The sequence below is a fragment of the Pan paniscus genome, chromosome 15 (assembly GCF_029289425.2).
Source record: "Pan paniscus chromosome 15, NHGRI_mPanPan1-v2.0_pri, whole genome shotgun sequence".
Taxonomy (NCBI): Eukaryota; Metazoa; Chordata; class Mammalia; order Primates; family Hominidae; genus Pan; species Pan paniscus.
In genome coordinates this window covers 52,881,222-52,905,277 of record NC_073264.2, presented here as the reverse complement: position 1 = coordinate 52,905,277, position 24,056 = coordinate 52,881,222, and the positions used below count along the sequence as shown (strand labels likewise).

General features: G+C 46.8%; 2 pseudogenes; one reads left to right on the top strand and one right to left on the bottom strand.

Annotated features, from left to right (window-relative positions):
- The first annotated feature begins 1,194 nt into the window (after positions 1-1,194).
- On the top strand, positions 1,195-3,409 carry LOC106635477 (olfactory receptor 7E24-like; annotated as a pseudogene).
- Positions 3,410-6,864: 3,455 nt separating this feature from the next.
- On the bottom strand, positions 6,865-9,442 carry LOC100971330 (putative gustatory receptor clone PTE01; annotated as a pseudogene).
- Between the last annotated feature and the right edge of the window lie 14,614 nt (positions 9,443-24,056).

The following is a 24,056-nucleotide window of genomic DNA, read 5'->3' as shown; positions in this document are numbered from 1 at the left end:
TGGCATCATGAACCCTTACTGAGGCCTTCCTAAAGGCCAGGCTCTGAGCTCTGTGGTCTATGCTGCTTGTTTCATTTCATCTGCATAGTCTCCCAGTTATTAGTGCACATTTCCTTATGATTTTACAGACTAGAAAAGGAGCAACACATTTTCATATAACTTGTACCAGATCACAAAGTCAAAAATGGTGAAGCCCAATTTGAACAAGGTAGTCTAAGCCAGACACATGGCATTTGGCCAGTCCTCTCCCTGCATCCAACCTGCCCCCTCCAATCCTTGTCACTCAGGCCAATGCCCCTGCTCACTGTGCCCTTCCCTTTGGGGGTTCCTTGTAGACTACAGCTAGACCAGTGGGTGCCACAATCACTGTGTCAAGTATGGAAAGGGCAGCAGAGATCACATCAAAGATTCCAGAAAGAATTGGCACAGGATCATTCGGGATGCATCTCTCCCTTGCCCCTGTTCCTGGCTTTCCTTACAGCTCTCGACTTCCTCCAAGGAGCCATCAATTCAGGGTTTGGCTTCCATTCCTATTGAGGAAGCTGGAAACCATTTCAAAAATGCTCCTCGGATGTGCCTGTGGTTAAGACCTCTGAGCTCTGTTGAAAACTTTTGAAGCTGGGCCTGGTGGCTCACGCCTGTAATCCCAGCACTTTGGGAGGCTGACGCAGGCGAATCACAAGGTCAGGTGTTCGAAACCAGCCTAGCCAACAAGGTGAAACCCCGTCTCTCCTAAAAAGAGAAAAAAATAAGCCAGGCGTAGTGGCGGGCGCCTGCAATCTCAGCTACTCGGCAGGCTGAGGCACGAGAATAGCTTGAACCTGGGATGCGGAGGTTGCAGTGAGCCGAGATCGCTCCACTGCACTCCAGCCTGGGCAACAGAATGAGACTCCGTCTCAAAAACAAAAAAGAACCCACAACATTTTGAGGGTTGGGAGACCATCAAGTATAGTGCCCGGGACTTAGAGTCTGGCCATTAATTTTCAATACCACCCTTTCTACTTATCTGTATGGCAAGGGGTGAGACGTCCATCCTCTGAGACTCAGCACTCTCATCTGAGTTGATTTCTAGTTGATCCAAGGGAAGTGAGCGATGATGAAACCCATAGTGGGTGCCCGCTGCGTGATCTCTATGTGATGGATGCGTAAAGTCAAGGCAAAGTGAACTTTAGATACATTCGTTAATATTTTCAGCTTAAACTCCAAACGGTTCAACGGAAATATCCCCTGACCTGAAGTTCCTGTGTCCCTGCATTCCAGACAGGACATCTTATTTTGTCCTTATCTCAGTAAGTACTGAGTATTGTGAGAGGAACAAGTAAGTCTCTTTTGTTTCTGATTCCCCAGAGCCTATATCTTGCTTGGCACATAGGAGATAGCCTAAGTAAACATCTATGCTGACTATTGAATTGACACTTCCTTGGTTCACAAAAATTGGCTGTCATCAGTGTGACGTCAGTGTGACAGAGCATGTGTTTTTGGTTTTTTGTTTTTTGAGATGGAGTTTTGCTCCTGTTGCCCAGGCTGGAGTGCAGTGGTGTGATCTCAGCTCACAGTAGCCTCTGCCTCCCAGTTTCAAGCCATTCTCCTGCCTCAGCCTCCCGAGTAGCTGGGACTACAGGCACATGCCGCCATACCGGGCAAAGTTTTCGTATTTTTAGTAGAGGCGGGGTTTCACCATGTTGGCCAGGGTGGTCTTGATCTCCTGACCTTGTGATCCGCCCTCCTCGGCCTCCCATAGTGCTGGGATCACAGGCGTGAGCCACCGCGTCCGGCCAAACGTTCTGATGAAAACTCTAAGTCCACCTAAGCTAAGGATAGGAGTTATAGCTTCCATGAATTTTAAAACAAGACCCACTGATTTGAGGAAGCAATTACTCTCTTGAAGGAGAAAAGTCAGAAAACATAATGATGAAATCACTGGGACCCACCTGGCCTGTGGAACTATTTTCTGCTTATGAACCATCAACTTTAATTTCATTTCCAGATGGCATGGTCTCAGCAGTTATACAGTGTTTACAGATGTTCTAAATCAAGGGAATTTGTATCAATCTATTCGAATAAAATAAAATATTTGAGTTCTTAATTTCCTTTCATTAGGATAACCTTTTTCTTAAAGTGAAGAGAATGGTTTCATTACATCGTTTTCTTCGGAAAAGATAGGCTGTATTTTCTAGCAATGACGAACTTCTTATATAGGATGATTTGGTTCTTGGAAGATTCTTGAATCTAGTGTCTCTAAGGCAGGTGTGTAGAGCAAGAAGTGAAGAACACAGAAATCAATGATGAAAGCATTAGAAGACAACTGAGTTTGTCAGCACTGCAAACTATTGCTGAGTGTGGATTGCTCTGAAATCTGAAAACATGACTTGTGAATTGCTTCTATCCAAAATGCAGACACGATGCTGGGTGTTGCTTTACTTGTTTCCAATTTCTCAACCCTCTTTTCTAGGCAAAAGGTGTCCAATCTCTAGAGACCCACAGAATCTAACAGATGTCTCTATATTCCTCCTCCTAGAAGCTCAGAGGATCCAGAACGGCAGCCGGTCCTCACTGGGCTGTTCCTGTCCACGTGCCTGGTCATGGCGCTGGGGAACCTGCTCATCATCCTGGCCATCAGCCCTGACTCCCACCTCCACACCCCCATGTACTTCTTCCTCTCCAAACTGTCCCTGCCTGACATCAGTTTCACCTCCACCACGGTCCCCAAGATGACTGTGGACATCCAATCTCACAGCAGAGTCATCTCCTATGCAGGCTGCCTGACTCAGATGTCTCTCTTTGCCATTTTTGGAGGCATGGAAGACAGACATGCTCCTGAGTGTGATGGCCTATGACCAGTTTGTAGCCAAATGTCACCCTCTATATCATTCAGCCATCATGAATCCGTGTTTCTGTGGCTTTCTACTTTTGTTGTCCTTTTTTTTTCCTCAGTCTTTTAGACGCCCAGCTGTATAATTTGATTGCCTTACAAATGACCTGCTACAAGGATGTGGAAATTCCTAATTTCTTCTGTGACCCTTCTCAACTCCCCCATCTTGCATGTTGTGACACCTTCACCAATAACATAATCCTGTATTTCCCTGATGTCATATTTGGTTTTCTTCCCATCTCGGGGACACTTTTCTCTTATGATAAAATTGTTTCCTCCATTCTGAGGGTTTCATCATCAGGTGGGAAGTATAAAGCCTTCTCCACCTGTGGGTCTCACCTGTCAGATGTTTCCTGATTTTATGGAACAGGCGTTGGAGGGTACCTCAGTTCAGATGTGTCATCTTCCCCGAGAAAGGCTGCAGTGGCCTCAGTGATGTACACAGTGGTCACCCCCATGATGAACCCCTTCATCTACAGTCCGAGAAACAGGGATATGAAAAGTGTCCTGCGGCAGCCGCACGGCAGCACGTTCTAATCTCAATACCTTCTTATCTGTTCCATTCCTTTTGCAGTGTGGGTCAAAAAAGGCTGCAAGATGAAATAAGAATGATATCGCAGGGTGAACACCCACTGTGATACTAGGAGTAATACCTCCCTAGGATATAAAATATGCTGTCACAGAGTATACACACATGGGGTACACCCACTGTGATATTAGAAGCAATATCTCCCTAAAGTAGGATGAAAAATATCACAGGGTGTGCACACTGTGTGATATGAGGAGTAACATTTACCCTGGATAGTACGACTAATATGAAGGGTGTACACACACGGGGTACACGCACTGTGATATCAGGGGTTGTATCTCCCTAGGATATTATGAATACCATCACAGGGTATACACTATGTGTGTACATCCACTGTGATATTTGAAGTAATATCTCTCTAGGAGATTATAAATAACATCAAAGCGTGTACACCCCTGTGACATTTTAGGAGTAACATCCTTCTAGGGTATTACAGATAACGTCACAACGTGTACACTTCCTGTGACGTTTTGTACACTCTTTGTGACATTCAAAGAAACATCCCCCTAGGATATTATGAATAATAACACAGGAGGGGTACACACATGGTGTACACTGCCTGTGTCATCAGGAGTAACATTCCCCTAGGATATAACGAATAATATCACAGCAGGTGTACACACATGGTGTACACCCCATGTGACATTTGGAAGAGCATGCCCCTAGGATATTAGGAATAGTATCACAGGTGTTGAATATGCATTTTTAATGCATAATGTCACCCCCGGTGACATTAAAAATAACATCCCCCTTGGATATTACGAATAATATGACAGGGAGTACACCCCGTGTGACATTAGGAGTAACATTCCCCGAGGATATAACGAATCATATCAGAGGGTGTACATGCATTGTGACCTTAGTAGTAACATCTCTTTAGGATATTACAAATAATATCACAGGGTATACAGGCATTGTGACATTAGTAGTAACATCCCGCTGGGATATGACGAGTCACGTCACAGGGTGTACACCCCCGTGACGATAGTAGCAACATTCCCCTAGAATATTATGAATAATATCACAGGAGGTACAGCCCCTGTGATTTATGAGTAACATGTCTATAGAATATTACAACTCATATCACTGTGTGACTGTGTGTACACCTGGTGTGACTTTAGGAGTAACATCCCACAAAACTATGATGAAAAATATCACAGGGTGAACACCCTCTGTGACCTGAGGAATAACGTAGTATTAGGATATTGTGAATGATGTGACAAGGTGTACACACCCTGTGACGTTAGGAGCAATATCCGTCTAGGATGCTAGGAAGAATATCACACGGAACACACCCCCTATGGCATTAGGATATGACAAATAATATCACAAGGTGTACACGCATCGTGACATTAGTGCTAATATCCCTCTGGTACACTATGAATAATATCACAGGGTGTACATCCCTGTGACATTTGGAGTAACATCCCCCAGGAATAGTAAGAATAATAACATGGGGTGTACACCCCCTGTGACATGAGGAGTATTATCTCACTAGAATATTACGAATAGTGTCACAGGGTGTTATCGTCTGTGCCAATAGAAGTATAGACCCCTGGGACATTATGAATACTATCACAGGGTGTACAGCCCTGTGACATTAGGAGTACCATCTTTCTAGAATATCACAAATAATATCACAATGTGTACACCCCCTGTGTCATTCAAAGTAAAATTGCCCTAGGATATTATGAAATAGAACACAGGGAGTACACCCCATGTGACGTTAGAAGTAACATCCCCCGAGGATATAACCAATAAGATCAGAGAATGTACCTGCATTGGGACATCAGTAGTAACATCTCTTCAGGAGAATACGAATAATATCAAAGGGTGTACACGCATTGTGCAATTAGTAGTGAACTCCCGCTAGGATATTAGGAATTTTATAACAGGGTCTACACGCCCTGTGATGTTAGCAGTAACGTTTTCCTAGAAGAGGACAAAGAATATTAAAGGGTGAATAGGACCTGTGAATTACGAGCAACATTTCCACAGCATATTGCACGTAACATCACTGTGTGTACACGCCGTGTGACATTAGGGGTAACACCCCACAAAATTATAACGAATAATTTCAGAAGGTGTGCACCCTCTGTGACATTAAAAGTGACATTTCCCTAGAATATGACGATGATGTCACAGAGTGTACACCCTCTGTGATATGAGGAGTGACATCTTACGAGGATAATACGAGTAATTTGACAAGGTGTACAAACCCTGTGACATAAGGGGTGACATCCCTCTAGGACATTATGAATAATATCAAAAGGAAAATATCCCCTGTGACAATAAAACAACCTCCCCTTAAGAGAATAAGAATAACACCACAAGGTGTACACACAATGTGACATTATTATTAAGATAAAGCTAGGATATTGGGAATAACATCACAGTGTACAGAGTCCTGTGACATGAGGTTTAACTTTCCCCTAGAAAATTACGAATAGTATCGAAGGGTGTACACCCCCTGCGACTTTAGCAGCTGCATGTTCCTACAATATGGAAGATAATGTCGCAGGGTGTAAACGGAGGGTGGCAGTTTAGAAAGGATCCAAGGAAAAATCAGTGAGTAATATCACTGCCCTCTCCCCCCATGGATATTACGATTCACATCGCATGGGGGCGGGGGCCCCGCGATTCGGGGAGTAATATCACCTTCCACTCCCACCCTGGACATGACGATCCCCATAGCAGGGGGGTGAGGCACCCCCCGCGATTCTGGGAGTAATATCATGCCCCACTCCCACCCTGGATATGACGATCCACATGGATGGGGGGGTGAGGCACCCCCCGCGATTCGGGGAGTAATATCACCCCCCAATCCCACCCTGGATATGACGATCCTCATGGCAGGGGGGCGAGGCGCCCTCAGCGGTGCGGGGAGTAAGAGCCAGCCCCGCTTCCCCCCTGGCTCTTAGGACCCCCATCCCAGGGGATGAGGCGCTCCCCGCGGCCCCCGCTGGCTCTTAGGAATTTAGGAAGCTTCTTACCAAAGCATCTGGAAATATGCAAGAAATTCTTGTGAACTAAAATTTCCATACTGTGCTATCAAACACTGGAACTCACTTATTCCATCTTTGTGTATTTTGGGACCCAATTATCCACTTCTCTTCACTCCCCATCCCACCCCTTTTCTTCCTAGCGTCTGCTAACCACCTTTATACTTTCCACCTTCCTGAGATTCCTTTTGTGTGTGTAGGTGTGTGATGGAGTCTCTTTCTGTTGCCCAGGTTGGAGTACACAGGCACAATCCGGGCTCACTGCAACCTCCGCCTCCCGAGTTCAAGCGCTTCTTGGGCCTCAGCCCTCCAAGTAGCTGAGACTACAGGCACGCGTCACCACGCCCGGCTAATTGTTTGTGTTTTCCGTAGAGACGGGGTTTCACCATGTTGGCCAGGCGGGTCTCGAACTCCTGGCCTCAAATGATCCGTGCGACTCAGCCTCCCAAAGTGCTGGGATTACAGGCCTGAGCCACCACACCTGGCCAAGATTTCCTTTTTTCTTCCTACATAGAAGTGAGGACATGAAATATTTGTCATTCTGTGCCTGGCTTCTTTCATTTAATATACAGACCTGCAATCTCATCCATTTTGTCTGCAGCGGAGAGGATTTTCTTCCTTTCTAGGCTGAATAATACTTCATTGGGTGTGTATATCACAGTTTCTTAACTGAAACAAATTTCTAAAGAGCTAATATTTTTTAAATGTCTCGGAATGTGAAACTTCAGGGATACTGTGCCCATTTTATTCTTTTCTATTTCCCGTCTTATGTATACGCAAGTGTATAACAAAGCAGCAATCAATGTGTGTATAAATCTATAACTTCAACAAATGTAAAATGTAAATGCTAAGTGGTGGCTGGGCGCGGTCGCTCACGCCTGTAATCCCAGAACATTGGGAGGCGGAAGCGGGCGGATCACCTGAGGTCGGCAGTTCAAGACCAGCCTGACCAAAATGGAGAAACATTGTCTCTACTAACAATACAAAAAAAAAAAAAAAATTTAGCCAGGCATGGTAGCGCATGCCTGTAATCCCAGCTACTTGGAAGGCTGAGACAAGAGAATCGCTTGAATACGGGAGGCAGAGGTTGCAGTGAGCCGAGACTGTGCCATTGAACTCCAGCCTGAGCAACAAGAGTGAAACTCTGACTCAAAAAAAAAAAAAAGGAAAAGAAAGAGATAGAAAATGCAAAATGGTAAGAAAAAAACAGCATAATACACATTGTATGGTGTTGATGGACAACGCATTTGAAGATAATATTTGAAGAAATCATATTACAGTTAATTTCTGTTCTTACTCATTGGAGCTTGATGCCTCTAAAAACTTCATCATTGGAATCACCTCTGGTGCTTTAAAGGAAAAAAAAAAATCCACATACTTACACAGGTGCAAGGAAATCAGAATCTCAGGTATTGAGACCCAGGCCTCAGCATTTGTAAGCTCCCCAGGTGATTTGACTCAAAGCCAAGATTGAGGAACGGCGACATGGATCTCTACACACAACCTGCCTAAATGGATTCTCTAGAAGCAGTTTATAAAGAAATTCCACATGAACTGTGGAAGAGGATATGAATTTGATGTACGGTATGTCCTCACTTAACATCTTTGAAAGTCTCTTGGAAACTTCACCTTGAAACAAAGTTATATATAGTGAAACCACTTATTTTTCATCAACAGTATAACTACACAACTTTGAACAACCAATGGTGTTGGAGGACCTCTTGTACATTGTTTCCATAAAGTCAGTTTTCAGGGAATTCCAAAATGAAGTGAGGACTTCGTGTATATAAAAAGATGGTTGTGATTCCACCTGGATGACAGGGTTATTGCTCAGAAACTAAAAGAGGCCGCCTAGGTATAGAGGATTCTGTCATGAGGTTTCTGCTGAACAAAGGATCCCAGAATACTCACCCATTCCAGTGAAAGGCATAACAAAGAAAGCAATATTCACAAAGGAAATGCGGAAAGGAATAAAAGCCGTCAAGCCACAAAAATAATGTGACCAAGGGGCAGGATTTGCAGATGTAGAGATTTGATGTGGTTGCCCTTTCTCACCCACACAAGAAAAAGGATGCAAGAGATCATGAGATTCGATTGTTCTGCTGCGCAGCCTCCGCAGGGCACTTTGTGTGTGCCTGTTTCTCAGGCTATAGATGAAAAAGTTCAGCATGGGGGTGACCACAGCCTACATCCCTGACTCCACGACACCATTCCTGGGGGGTGGTGCCACAGCTGAAGTCAGGTACATGCCAATGCCTGTTCCATCAAATCAGCAAACAACTGCTAGGTGAGAGCCACAGGTGGAGAAGGCTTTATACTTCCCATCTGACGATGACATCCTTAGAATGGAGGGGACAATTTTAGAGTAAGACAAAAGGATCCCTGAAATGGGAAGAAAACCAAACATAGTACTATCGAAATATATGAATATGCTATTGATGACGCTGTCAGAACAGGCAAGTTTGAGAAGTTGAGAGGGGTCACAGACAAAATTAGAGATTTCCACATTCTTGATGATGGTGAATTGTAACACAATCCAACTATGCAGCTGGGAATCCAACAGGCTAAGGAAAAAGGACACCAAAACGAAGAAGACACAGAGGTGAGGATTCACGATGACTGGGTAGTGCAGAGGGCAACAGATGGCTACAAAGCAGTCGTAGGCCATCACAGTCAGGAGCAAAAAGGACTTCTCTATATGTCTTCTATACATGCAAAAAGGACCAAGAAAGACATCTGTGTCAGGCAGCCCGCATGAGAGATGACTCTGCTATGCGACTGTGTGTCCACAATCATCTTGGGAACCGTGGCCGAGGTGTAACCGATGTCAGCCCAGCACAGGTTGGAGAGGAAGAAGTACATGGGGGTGTGGAGGTGGGAGTCAGAGCTGACAGCCAGGATGCTGAGCAGGTTCCTCAGCACCGTGACCAGATACATGGACAGGGACAGGGAGAGCAAAGCGAGGACCGGCTGCAGTTCTGGATCCTCTGAGAGTCCCAGGAGGAGGAATTCTCAGACACCTGTGAGATTCAGTGGCTCTGTGTGTCTTGGACACCTTGAGAAGGAAAGAGGATTGGGAAAATAAAAGATAAAAACCAGCGCTTAATGCTGTGTGTATATTTTGGATGCAAGCAATTCACAAGGAACATTTTCACACTTGCGGACCATACACCGCCAGCAGTGTTTCTCAGTTGTGACAATTCCAAAAATCTCAGAATTATTACGTGATTTACTTTTTTGCTATACAAGTCTTTCGGTACATACTACTTTAGAGAACATCCACTGAAGAATATTAGAAGACCAAAACGTCATGTATAACAAATCCGTGATCTCAGTAAAATACGGCCTACTCTTTTCAGAAAAAATACAATGCAATGAAAATGTCCTTCTCTCTTTAAGAAAAAGATCTCAGTCTAATTGAAAGAAATTAAGAAGCCATGAAATACACTCTATTTTATTCTGACACCGTGCTACAAATTCCTTTGATGTAGAGTATGTAAAAGGACGACACAAGAGCTAGGACCGCATTATCTAAAAACGAAATCGAACCTTATAGTTCTCAATCAGAACACCTGTTCACATGCCTGTTACTTTTCATATTTATTATCATCCTTAGGTTTTCTGACATCGTTTCTTCACAAAAGTACATGCACACTCAAATATGGGAGCTGTGTTTCCAAATGAATTGAATATATAACTCTTGGCCGAGCGCCATGGCTCACACCTGAAATCCCAGCACTGGGCGGCCGAGGCTGACGGATCGCCTGAGGTCAGGAGTTCCAGACCAGCCTGGCCAACGTGGTGAAACCCCGTCTCCAGTGAAAATTAAAAAAAAATTAGCCGGGCGTGGTGGCGGGTAAGCCTAGCTACTCGGGAGGCTGAAGCAGGAGAATCCCTTCGAACCTGGAAGGCAGAGATTGGACACCCAGTGATAGGATTTTTGATATCCTAGGGAGATATTGCTCCTGACAGCAGAGCGGGCGTACACCCTGTGATATTATTTGTAACATCCTAGAAAGATATTGCTCCTAATATCACAGTGGCTGTACACCCTGTGATATTAATTGTAATATCCTACAGAGATATTACTCCTAATAATACAGTGGGTGTACACCCTGTGATATTATTCATAATATCTTACGGAGATACGACTCCTGATATCACAGTCAGTGTACACCATGTTTGTACACCCTGTGATCTTATTTGTAACAACTTAGAAAAATATTACAGCTAATACCAAAGTGGGTGTACACCCTGCGATGTTATTTGTTATCTACTAGGTAGATATTACTCCTAATATCACCGTGAGTGTACACCATGTGTGTACAGACTGTGAAATTATTCGTAATACCCTGGGAAGATATTACTCCTAATAGCACAGTGGGTGTACACCCTGTGATAGTATTTGTAATCACCTAGGGAGATACGATTCCTAATATTACAGTGGGTGTACACTCTGCGATGTTATTTGTAATGCCCTAGGAAGATATTACTCCTAATATCAAAGTGGATGTACACCATGTGTGTACACTCTGTGATATAATTCATAATATCCCAGAGAGATATTTATCCTAATATCACAGTGGGTGTACACCCTGTGATAGTATTTGTACTATCCTAGAGGGATATTGCTCCCAGTATCACAGTGGGTGTACACCCTGTGATATTACTCATAATATCCTAGGGAGATATTACCTCTAAAATCACAGTTTCTGTACACCCTGTGGTATTATTCATCATATCCTAGGGAGTTATTATCCCTAACCTCACAGAGCGTGTACACCATGGGTGGACACCCTGTGATGTTATTGGTCATATCCTAGGGGGATATTACACTTAATGTCACAGTGGGTGTTCACCATGTGTGTACGCACTGAGATGTTACTCGTAATGTCCTAGGGAGAAATTACACCTAATGTTACAGTGGGTGTACACCATGTGTTTCTATTCTGTGATGCTATTGGTAATATCTTGGAAAGTTATTAGTCCTAGTGCCACAGTGGGTGTATACCATGTGTGTCCACTCTGTGATGTTATTCGTATTATCCTAGGGAGATAGTTCTCATAACATCACCGTGGGTGTACATCATGTATGTACTCCCTGTGGTCTTATTGGTTATGTCCTGGGTTGATAGTACTCCTAATATCACCGTGGGTGCACACCGTGTGTGTACATTCTGTGATGGTATTCCTAATAGCCTAGGGAGATATCACTCCTGATGTCATAGTGGGTGTACAGCCTTGTGATATTCTTGGTAGTATCCTTGGGATGTATTACTCCTGTTATCACAGTGGGTGTGCACCCTGTGATAGTATTTGTAATATCCTAGGGAAATATCATTGTATACCCGGTGATATTGTTTGGGACATCTGAGGGAGCTGTTTCTCTTAAAGTCAGAGTGGGTGTACACCCTGTAACATTCTTCCTAATATCACAGTGGGTGTACACCGTGAGTGATATTTTTTTCTAATATCCAGCGGGGGAGAGGATGATATTGCTTCCAATATCACAGAACGTGTACACCCCGCTGCGATATTGTTCCAAATATCCAGGGAAGGAAAGGATGACATTATTCCCAATATCACTGGGGGTGTACCACCTCCCGCCGGGATATTGTTCTTAATATTCGGAGGTGGAGAGAATGATGTTGCTCCCAATATCCCAGGGGGTGTACACCACCCCCTGTTTGTAAACACCCCCTGTGATATTGTTCCAAATGGCCTGTGAAAGAGTAAATATGACTCCCATTATCACCGGGGGGTGTTCAGCCCTGATGATATTGTTTTCTAACATGGAGGGAAGGAGAGTATGCTATTACTCCCAATATCGCAGGGGTTGTACACCCTTTTGTGTTTTCGTGCCCAATATCCAGGAAAATAGAGGATGATATTACTCCCAATATCGAAGTAATTGTACAGCACCCCTGTGATATTCTTCCTAATATTCAGAAAGGAAAAGAATGATATTACTCCCAGCAGCGTAGGAAACGTATACCCGCGCTGTGGTATCTTTCCCAGTATCCAGGTGGGGACAGGATCATATTACTTCCAATATCGCAGGGTGTGTGCACCCCCTCTGTGATCTCGTTGCTAACATCCAGGTTTGGGGAGGACGACATTACTCCCAATATCGCAGGGGGAGTACACCCCCCGCCCCGTGACCTTGTTAGTCATTTCCTGGGTGGAGAGGATGATATTACTCCCAATATCGCAGGGGGTGTACTCACCCCTGTGAAAATCTTCCTATATTCAGAGGGAGAGAGGATGATATCACTCCCCGTACCGCAGGGGGTTTACACAGCCCTGTGATACTCTTCCTAATATCCACAGGGAGAGAGGATGATATTACTCCCAATATCGCAGGGGGTGTACACAACCCTGTGATATTGTTCCTAATATCCAGAGCGAAAGAGGATGACATGACTCTCAATATCGCAGGGGGTGTACACCCCTCCTGTCCTATTGTTCTGAATACCCTGGGAGGGAGAGGATAAGGTGACATTGAATATCGCAGGGAATGTGCCCCCTCCACCTCTGATACCCTTCCTAATGTCCAGGGGAAGAGAGGAAAATTTTACTCCCAATATCGCAGAGGCAGTACACCCCACCTGTGATGTTGTTCCCAATATGCAAGGGGGGGAGAGGATGATACTACTCCCAATATCGCAGGGCTGTTCACATCCCCAGTGACATTTTTCCTAATATCTAAGGGAGAGACAATTATATGACAGCAAAGGTCGCAGGGTCTGTACATCCCTTCCTGATGTTGTTCCTAATATCCAAGGGGGAAGAGGATGATATCAAATATGAAAGGGGGTGTACACCCCCCACTCCTACGATATCGTTCTTAATATTCGTGAGGGGAGATGATGATATTACTCCAAATATCGCAGGGGTTGTTCACAACCCCCTGTGATGTTGTTTCTGATATCCAGGCGGGGGGGAGAAAATCATATTACTTCCAATATTGCAGGTGGTGTATACCCCACCTGAAATATGGCACCGAATATCCAAAGAGGGAGAGGATGGTATTAATACCAATATCAAAGTGTGTGTGCATGCCTCTAGTGATACGGTTTTTAATATCCAGCGGGCAGGAGGATGATATTCGTCCCAACATCCCAGAGGGTGTACACTACCCCTGTGGTATTGTCCCTAACTTCCAGAGGGGAGAGGATGATATCACTCCCAATATCTCAGAAGTTGTACATCCCCCGTGATATTGTTCGTCATATCCAGGGAGGCGCAGGATGACATTCCATTGAATTTCGCGACAGGTATACACGCACAGTGTGATATTGTTCCTAATATCCAAGAAGGGAGAGGATGACATTACTCCCAATAAAGCAGTGGGTGTACATTACCCCTGTGTTACTGTCTCTAATATCCGGGGCCGGGGGAGGTGGGGAGAGGATAACATTCCCTCAAATTTAGCAGGTGGTTTGACGCCCCTCGTGGTGTTGTTTTACATATCCAGCGGGGAAGACCATAATACTATTTTTGATAGTCTGATTCATCCGCTCCACCTTTCCGGAACTCTGAGGCCGGGAGGCGGCATGCAGTTTCCGTGTGATCCTCAATACCGTTGCCATCTTCTGTAGCAAGTCAGCCACAAACGCAGGCCCGTTATCTGAGCCGATCTGGAAGGGCAGTCCCAATCTAGGAATCAGATCTCGAAGAAGCACACGGGTTACTTCACGAGCTTTCTCAGCTCGTGTTGGATAGGTCTCCACCCACCCAGAGTAGGTACGCCCAAGAACTGGTAAATACTTGTTCCCTCCACACTCTGGCATCTCTGTGAAGTCTACCTGGAGATCTTCAAAGGCGGCTGCTCCATAAGCTTGTATGCCGGGCGGAACGGCTGGACCTTGCCTCGCATGATGCTGTCGGCAGCTGACACACCGCTGCCTCACCGTTTTGGCAAGGGCTGAGAAAGGCGAGATGTAGAAATACCGGCCTAACAACTTTTTGCAGTGACTCCTGACCTAGACGGGTGGTTTCTTGCACAGCCAGTACAACTGCAGCTCCTTGCAGCTGTGGCACAGCTACTCTCCCATCTGGTAACCGAATCCATTCTTCCTCCATCACTTGTCCTTCCCTCTACCTGGAGAAAGTCCTTTTCTTCTTTAGAATAAGCAGGTCCAAGATCAGGTGCTTGAGGGAGCAGAGGAGCTGTGACTGATGCCTGGAAAGGGGCAGATGCTGCTTTTCCAGCCTCTGAGTCAGTGCGGGAATTCCCCAAGCCCACCAAGGTGGAAGCTCGCTGGTGTCCTCTGCAATGCATAACTGCCACCTTGTGGGGTTTCCATACTGCTTCTAATAAATGGAAGATTTCTGGTTGATATTTTCTGCCTTTTCCCCCAGAGTTCGATAGGCCCTTTTCTTTCTATCACGCTCCATGCACATGAAGGCTTAAAAAGGCATACCAAGAATCAGTGTAAGTGTTGACAGTCTTACCTTCACTGAGTTCTAAGGCCCGAATTAAAGCAATGAGTTCAGCTTTCTGGGCTGAAGTGGCCTGGGGCAATGATCTGGCTTCAACAACAGTGTCCAGGGTTACCACTGAATACCCTGCACCTCTCTCTCCATGGGGGTTGACGAAGCTGCTCCCGTCCACCTATAGTTCCCAGTCTACTGATGCCCAAGGCTGGTCCCAGAGGTCGGGTCTGCTAGAGTCAACTGAGTCCAACACTTCTACACAATCATGCTCGACAGGGCTCATGATGTCCTTTAGTATTCATTAAAGTCACCACAGCATGTGGGGCCTTTGTGTTCAGGTTCTGCCCAAGAGTCAGCTTATTTGCTTCTTGTACTAGCAGGGCAGTTGCTGCCAAGGCCCTCAAACACAGGGGCCATCCTTTAGAGACCCCGTCTAATTGTTTAGAGAGGTAGGCCACCGGCCTTGGCCAGGGCCCCACAGTTTGGGTTCAAAGTCCGGCTGCCATCTTGTCTCTCTCTCTGACACATAGGATGAAAAAGGCTTTGTCAGATCGGGTAGCCCCAGGGCTGGGGCTGACATAAGTTTCTCCTTTAACTCATGAAAGACTTGCTGTTGTTGGGATCCCCATTCAAAAGGTTCCCGGTCCCCGTCCCCTTTGTGACCTCATACAAAGGCTTGGCTTATACTGCAAAGTTTGGGATCCGCAGTCTACAAAACCCCACAGCTCCTAAGAATTCTCTCACCTGCCTTCTGCTCTTAGGCTCCACTAGATGGCAAATGACCTGCTTTCTTTCTGATCCCAGGCTGTGTTCCCCCTGTCAGATAGTAAACCCCAAGGAACGTACCTGCTGTCGGCAGATCTGAGCTTTTTTCTTGGACAACTTCTACCCACAGTCCTCCAGGTGTCAGCGTAGGGCAAACCGTTCCCTTGGCGCACCCGACTGCTGTGGGGTGTCCCAGCAAAAGCTCATCAACCTAGCGGAGCAACGCGCAGCCTAGGTCTCTGGTGGGAAACTTCTGGAGGTCTTGAGCCAACGCCTCCCCGAAGGTGGTGGTGGAGTTCTTGAACCCTTGGGGAAGCCCGGTCCAAGTGTACTGAGTAGTGACACCTGACTCCGGATCTTCCCACTGAAAGGCAAACAGCTTCTGGCTCTCAGGGGCTGATCTGATAGGAAAGAAAGCGTCTTTCAGGTCCAAGCAGGTGAACCAGCTGTCCTCAGCTGGCAGCAACCCCAACAATGTGGATGGGCTAGGTACTGTTGGATGGAAAGTCAGGGTAGCTTGACTAAGCAAGCGCAAATCCTGTCCCGGCCTGTAGTCCTTGGTCCGTGGCTTGGGAACAGGCAGGAGGGGAGTGTTCCGTGGAGACCGACAAGGAACTATCATTCCAAAAGTTCTTAGGTGCTTAAGATGGACCTGGATACCTTGAAGAGCTTCTCTGGGGACCGGGTCCTGTTTTTGCCTAAGCGGCTGGGCCCCAGTCTTAACTGGCCAACCCTGGAGGGTTGTCTTCTGCCCATACTCTTGGCCACCGCTTAGCCAGAGCTAGTCTTCTCTCTTGGCCCGGCTCAGTTCAGAAAAGTCTCCATTCCTCCTCTCAGGGGACCGTAAGGGTCATAATGACTCCCGTGGCGGGTAACTTTAGCAGCAAAGAGCTGTGTTCTGTCAAAGATAGAGCGGCTCTCAGCTTGCTAAGCAAGTCCCTTCCCAACAACGGCAAGGGACAGTCAGGCATGTACAAAAACTGATGAATCACTTGATGTCCTCCCACAGTACGAGTCCCAGGCAAGCAGAAAGCTAGCTTTGCTGAAACCCCCGTGGCTCCGGTGATGTCAAGAGTCTTTCTGGATAAGGGGGCGACCGGGGCGGTTACTAGCGAATGTTCAGCACCGGTATCTACAAGAAAATCAATGTCTCTACCCCCGACTGTCATTCTGACCAGAGGCTCTTTGGGGACACTTGAGCCCGGTCTCCCTCAGTCCAATAACCCTTCTGCCAGGTTGAGCCGGGCCCCTTCCTCCTTGTCCGGGGCCTCCTGCTCTGAGTCACCTTGTTTTCTTTTGAGCTCAGGACATTTGTTCTTCCAATGTCCTATTTCTTTACAATAAGCACACTGGTTACGCTGCAAACTCTGACAGCCAAGCTGAGTTTCTTTCCCAGGGCCCCTCTTCCCTTGCTTCTTTGGGGGGACCGCTCTGATTGCTGCAGCTAACCAACAGGTCGGCGTTTCGCCGGGCCTGACGTTCATTCTCTTTGCGCTTTTCCTCGCGGCTTACTGCGTCCCCGTTTACCAACACCTGCTTAGCTATTGCTCATCAATGTGACGTATTCATCCCTGCAAGCCCAGCCTGCTTCTGCAGTTTTCTTCTAACGTCTTCCACGCTTTGACGGACTAAAGCCATGTGAATCATGCGCTGATTTTCAGGGTTATCGGGATCAAGGGGAGTATACATACCATAGGCCTCACACAGTCTCTGGTAGAATTGTGCTGGACTTTCTTCTTTTCCCTCAATGACCTCAGAGACCTTGTTAACGTTTGTGGCCTTCTGAGCTCCCCTCTTGAATCCTTCCAAGAGAGCTTCCCTGTCTCGGTTTAGCCTTTGCATATCCTCTCTTTCATGTGGGTCCAACTGGGGCTGGGTTCCTGGTAACTGGGTCCTTCCATACTCTTGGGGGTTTTGATAATCAGCTGGTGCATGTTCCTCTAGCCACTTAGTTGCTGCGTGAAGCCCTCTCCGCCTTTCGCCTTTCATCTCTCTTAAAGAGGAACATGAGCAACTGGTGGCGATCAGCCCAGGTGGGCTTGTGGGTCTGGATAACAGTTTGGAGCAAATCAATTAGGGCTTGCAGCTTTTCGCTCTAGGACGGGGTATTGTTCTCCCAGTTGAGAAGGTCGGCAAAGGTGAAGGGCTGGTACACAAAAACACGCCTCTCCACCACGTGACCATCCTCCTCTATCCCAGTATACCGCTGCTCTCTCAGGGGTATTTGGATCCCCGTTTTGGGTCGTCAACGAGCTGCCGAGGGAGGGGTGGGGTGGAATGGCGCAATGTGACTTGCCGCAATTAATAATCTCAGTTATTAATTGATACTAATAATGATCAATATTAATAACTGATCATATAATTCTTAAAATCAATACCGATAAGAATGATAATTCATATTAAAGAGTTATACTCACGATAACAATAAATGATTAATATTAATGATTAATGACGCCTAGTATTAAAGGGTGATATTGATCTTATTCATTAGAAAACTGCCATATTAGCTCCTAATAATTAATATTAATATTAATAATCTGAACACTATTTATTAGCAATGATTTCTTAATATTAATATTAATATTGGTAATACATATTCATGGTAATGATAAATGAGGAAGAATTAATATGAATATTATTCCTAATACCTCAGTGGGTGTACACCCACCGGTGATATTGTTCCTAATGTCCAGGGAGGGAGAGAGCATGATATTACGTTCAATATCGCAGTAGGTGTACACCCACCCAGTGATATTGATCCGAATATCATCTCCGGGGGATGGCGTAGGACGTTACTCCCAAGACAGCAGTGGGTGTGCATCCACCCGGTGATATTCCTCCTAATATTCCCGGAAGAAGAGAATGCTATTACTCCCAGTATCGCAGGAAGTGTACACCCCTTCTGTGACATTGTTCCTAATATCCGGAGGGGGAGAGGGTGATATTACTCGCAATATCGCAGGCTGTGTACACCCACCCTCTGATATTGTTCCTGGCAGCCAGGAAGGGAGAGGACGATGTGACTCCCCATACAGCAGGAGGTGTACACCCATCCTGGGATATTATTCCTAATATCCATGGAGAGGAGAGGCTGATATGACTCCCAATATCGCAGGGGGTGTACATCCAGTCTGTGATACTGTTCTTAATATTCAAAGGTGGAGAGGTTGATATTACTCCCAATATCACAGAAAGTGTACAAAGCCGTGTACTATTGTTGCTATTATCCAGAAGAAGAGAAGATGATATCAACCCCCCATCGCAGGAGGTGTACACCCACTCTGTGATATTTTTTCCAATGTGCAGGGCAGGCGAGGATAATATTCTTCTTAATAGCACAGGGTGTGTACAGCCCCACTGTGATATGGTCCTTAATATTCCAAGGCGGAGAGGATGATCTTCCTCCCAATACCGCAGAAAGTGTACACAGCCCCAGTGATATGGTTCCCATGATCCAGGAGAGAAGAGGATGATGTTACTTTCAATATCGCACAGGGTGGACATGCCCCCAGTGATATTGTTCCTAATTTCAACGTGGGAGAGGATGATACTACACGGAATGCCCCTAGGGGTAAAAACACTCCTGTGATATTGTTCTTAATATCAAGGGGAAAGAGGATGCTATTACTCCAAAGAGTACAGAGGATGTGCACCCGTCTGTGACATAGTTGGTAATTTCCAGAGGCGGAGAAGATATTACTGACAATAACGTGAACACGCTGTGTGACCACCGTGGATCGTCATATCCGGGGGGGGAGAGGGGGATGATATGACTCCCCGCATCGAGGGGGGCGCCCGCCCCCCTGCGATGTGGATCGTCATATCCGGGGGGCGGAGAGGGGGCATGGTATGACTCCCCGCATTGCGGGGGGCGCCCGCCCCCCTGCGATGTGGATCCTCATATCCAGGGGAGTAGAGGGGGGTGATATGACTCCCCGCATCGCGGAGGCGCCCGCCCCCCTGCGATGTGAATCGTCATATCCAGAGGGGGGTGACATGACTCCCCGCATCGCGGGGGCCTCACCCCCTTGCGATGGGGGTCCTAAGAGCCAGGGGGGGATACGGGCTGCCTCTTACGCCCCGTACCGCGTGGGGGGGGGACCTCACCCCCCTGCGATGGGGCTCCTAAGAGCCGGGGGGGAGAGGGGCTGGCTCTTACTCCCCGTATCGCAGAAGGTGTGTACAACCCCTGCGATATTGGGAGTAATATCATCCTCTCCCCCTGAATATAAGAAACAATATCACAGGAGAATGTACACCCCCTGCGATATTGGAAGTGGCATCATTTTCTCCCCCTCGGGATATTCGGAACAATATCACAGTGGGTGTGTACAGCCCCTGCGACATTGCCACTAGTATCCTCCTCTCCCTCTCAGGATATAAGGAACAATGTCACAAGGGGGTGTACACCCCCTGCGATATTGGGGGTAATATCTTCCTCTCCCCTGCTGGCTATTAGGAACAATGTCACGGAAGGGGTGTACACCCCCTGCTATATTGGGAGTGATATCATCCTCTCCGTCCCTGGATATTAGGAACAATAGCCCTAGGGAGTGTATAGCTCCTGCAGTATTCAGACTAATATCATCCTCTCGCCGCCTGGAGATTAGGATCAATATCACAAGGGTGGTGTGCACCCCCCGGCGAAATTGGAAGAAATATCATCCTCTCCACCTTTGGATGTTAGGGACGGTATCACGGGGGAGGTCTCCACCCCCTGCGATATTGGGAGTCCCATCATCCGCTCCCACCCACGATATTAGGAACAAGATGACCGAAAGGATGTACACCCACTGCGCTATTTTCAATAATGTCATCCTCTACCCCCTGACTATTAGGAGTAACATCATAGAGGGGTGTACACTTTCTGCGATATTGGGAGTAATATCGTCTCCCCCACGGATATCGGGAACAGTTATAGTTATTATTAATATTAATAAATATAAAAACAATTAAAAGTAATCATCGATATTAATAATTACAGTAGAGACAGTAAAACAGTACGGATGAAAAATATTAATGGTTACTATTAATAATTAATAGCAGTATCAGTATTAATAATAAAATAATGATATCACTGATTAATGTTACTTCCATCAATCATAAGTGATGTTGGTAATAAAACAATAATTACTATTAAGAGTAATAACTAATATTAAAAGTGACATTAATATTAATATTTAATTTTAATCATGCATAATCATATCTTGGAAATAATCATTAATGATTGATAACGTTAAACTGTTAATTAATATGACCATTGATAATTATTCATAAGACTGATGTTTAATTCATATTATTACTGCTAATACCGCAGGGGCTGTACACCTCCCTGTGATATTGTTCCTAATATCCAGGGATGGAGAGCATGATATTAGTTTTCATATCGCAGTAGGTGTACACTCACCCTGTGACACCCATCCTAACACCCACCGGGTAGAGTATGACATGACTCCCAACATAGCGATCAATGTAGAGCCACCCGGTGATATTGCTCCTAATATTCACGGAAGAAGCGTACGATATTAATCCCAATATCGCAGGGAGTGTACACCTCTTCTGTGATATTGTTCCTAGTATCCCGAGGGGGAGAGGGTGATAACAATTCCAGCAACGCAGGCTGTGTTCACCCAGCCTGTGAAATTGTTATTACTATCCTGAAAGGGAGAGGATGATATTACTCCCCATAATAGATAGATATGACTCCCCATAATAGATAGACATGACTCCCCATAATAGAGCAGGAGGTGTACACCCACCCTGTGATGTTCTTCCTAATATTCAGAGGCCGAGAGGTTGATATTAGCCCCAATATCGCAGGAAGTGTACACTCCCGTGTGACATGGTCCTTAATAATACTCCAAGGCGGAGGGGGTGATATGACTACATACATGGCAGAAAGTGGACACCCCTCAGGGATATTGTTCCCATAACCCTGGAGGGAAGAGGATGATATTACTTTCAATATCACAGAAGGTGGACACGCCCCCACGGATATTGTTTCTAATTACAACGTGGGAGAGGAGGACATGACACGCGATATCCCAGGGAGTGGAAACACACCTGTGATACTGTTCTTAATATTCAGGGAGGAAGAGGATGATATGACTCCCAATACAGACGGGTGTACACCCTCAATCCAAGGTGTACACCCTCTGTATACAACCGTCGGTGAAACAGTTCATAATCTCCAGAGGGGGAGATGACATTGCTCACAATCTTGTAAACAGGCTCTGAGTCCACCGCGGGTCCTAAGAGCCAGGGGGGCAAGAGGGGCTGGCTCTTACTCCCCGCACCGCGGGGGGCGCCTCGCCCCCCTGCGATGGGGGTCCTAAGAGCCAGGGGGGCAAGAGGGGCTGGCTCTTTCTTACTCCCCGCATCGCGGGGGGCGCCGCGCCCCCCTGCGATGGGGGTCCTAAGAGCCAGGGGGGCAAGAGGGGCTGGCTCTTACTCCCCGCACCGCGGGGGGCGCCGCGCCCCCCTGCGATGGGGGTCCTAAGAGCCAGGGGGGCAAGAGGGGCTGGCTCTTACTCCCCGCATCGCGGGGGGCGCGTCGCCCCCCTGTGATGGGGGTCCTAAAAGAGCCAGGGGGGCAAGAAAGAGCCAGGGGGGAAGTGGGGGATGATATTACTCCCCGCATGCGGGGTTGGGGGCGCCCACCCCCTTGCGATGTGGATGGTCATATCCAGGGTGGGAGTGGGGGGTGATATTACTCCCCGAATTGCGGTGGCACCCGCCCCCATGCGATGTGGATCGTCATATCCAGGGGGGGAGTCGGGGGTGATAATTTCACAAGGTGTGCACCCTCTGTGACACTAAAAGTGACATTTCCCTAGAATATGACGACAATATCACAGAGTGTACACCCTCTGTGATATGAGGAGTGACATCTTATGGGGATAATACGAGCAATTTGACAAGCTTTACAAACCCTGTGACATAAGGGGTGACATCCCTCTAGGACTTTATGAATAATATCCAAAGGAACATACCCCGTGTGACAATAAAACAACCTTCCCTTAGGAATAAGAATAATACCGCAAGGTGTACACACAATGTGACATTATTATTAAGGTAAAGCTAGGATATTGGGAATAACATCACAGTGTACAGAGTCCTGTGACATCAGGTTTAACATTCCCCAAGAAAATTACGAATAATATTGACGGGTGTATACCCCCTGCGACTTTAGTAGCCGTATCCTGCTAGAATATGGAAGATAATGTCCCAGGGTGTGAATCGAGGGAGGCACCATAGAAAGGATCCGAGGAAAAATCGGGGAGTAATATCACTCCCCTCTCCCCCACTGGATATTACGATCCACATCGCAGGGGCGCGGAAGCCCCCCTCGATGCGGGGAGTAATATCACCCGCCTCTCCCCCCTGGATATTACGATCCACATCGCATGGGGGCGGGCCCCCCCGTGATTCGGGGAGTAATATCACCCCCCAATCCCACCCTGGATACGACGATCCACAACGCAGGGAGGCGGGGGCACCCCCCCCCCCGTGCGAGCAGTAATATCACCCCCCACTCCCCCCCTGGATATGGCGTTCCCCATCACAGATGGGCGAGGCGCCCCCCGCGATGCGGGGAGTAAGAGCCAGCCCCTCTTCCCCCCCTGGCTCTTAGGACCCCCATCGCAGGGGGGCGAGGCGCCCCCCCGCCATGCGGGGAGGAAGAGCCACCCTCCTCTCCCCCACTGGCTCTTACGATCCACGGTGGACTCACTGCCTGTTTATGATATTGTGAGTAATATCATCTCCCCCTGTGGAAATTATGAGCTATTTCACAGACGGGTGTACACCGTCTGTATTGGGAGTAATATCAGCCTCTTCCTCCCTGAATATGAAGAACAGTATCACAGGGGTGTTTCTACTCCCTGCGATATTGGGTGTCATATCCTCCTCTCCCACGTTGAAATTGGAAACCATATCAGTGGGGCGTGTCCATCTGCTGTGATATTTAAAGTGATATCATCCTCTTCCCTCCAGGATCATGGGAACAATATCCCTGGGGGTTGTGCACTTTCTGCGATATATGAAGTAAGATCACCGCCTCCGCCTTGGAATATTATTAAGGACCATGTCACACGGGGTTGTACACTTCCTGGGATACTGGGAGTAATATCAACCTCTCGGCCTCTGAATGTTAGGAACAATATCACAGGGTGGGTGTACACCTCCTGCTCTATTATGGGGAGTCATATCTATCTATTATGAGGAGTAATACCATCGTCTCCCTTTCAGGATATTAATAACAATATCACAGGGTGAGTGAACACAGCCTGCGATGCTGGAATCATTATCATCCTCTCCCTCTCGGATACTAGGAACAATATCACAGAAGAGTTGTACACTCCCTGCGATATTGGGAGTAATATCATAC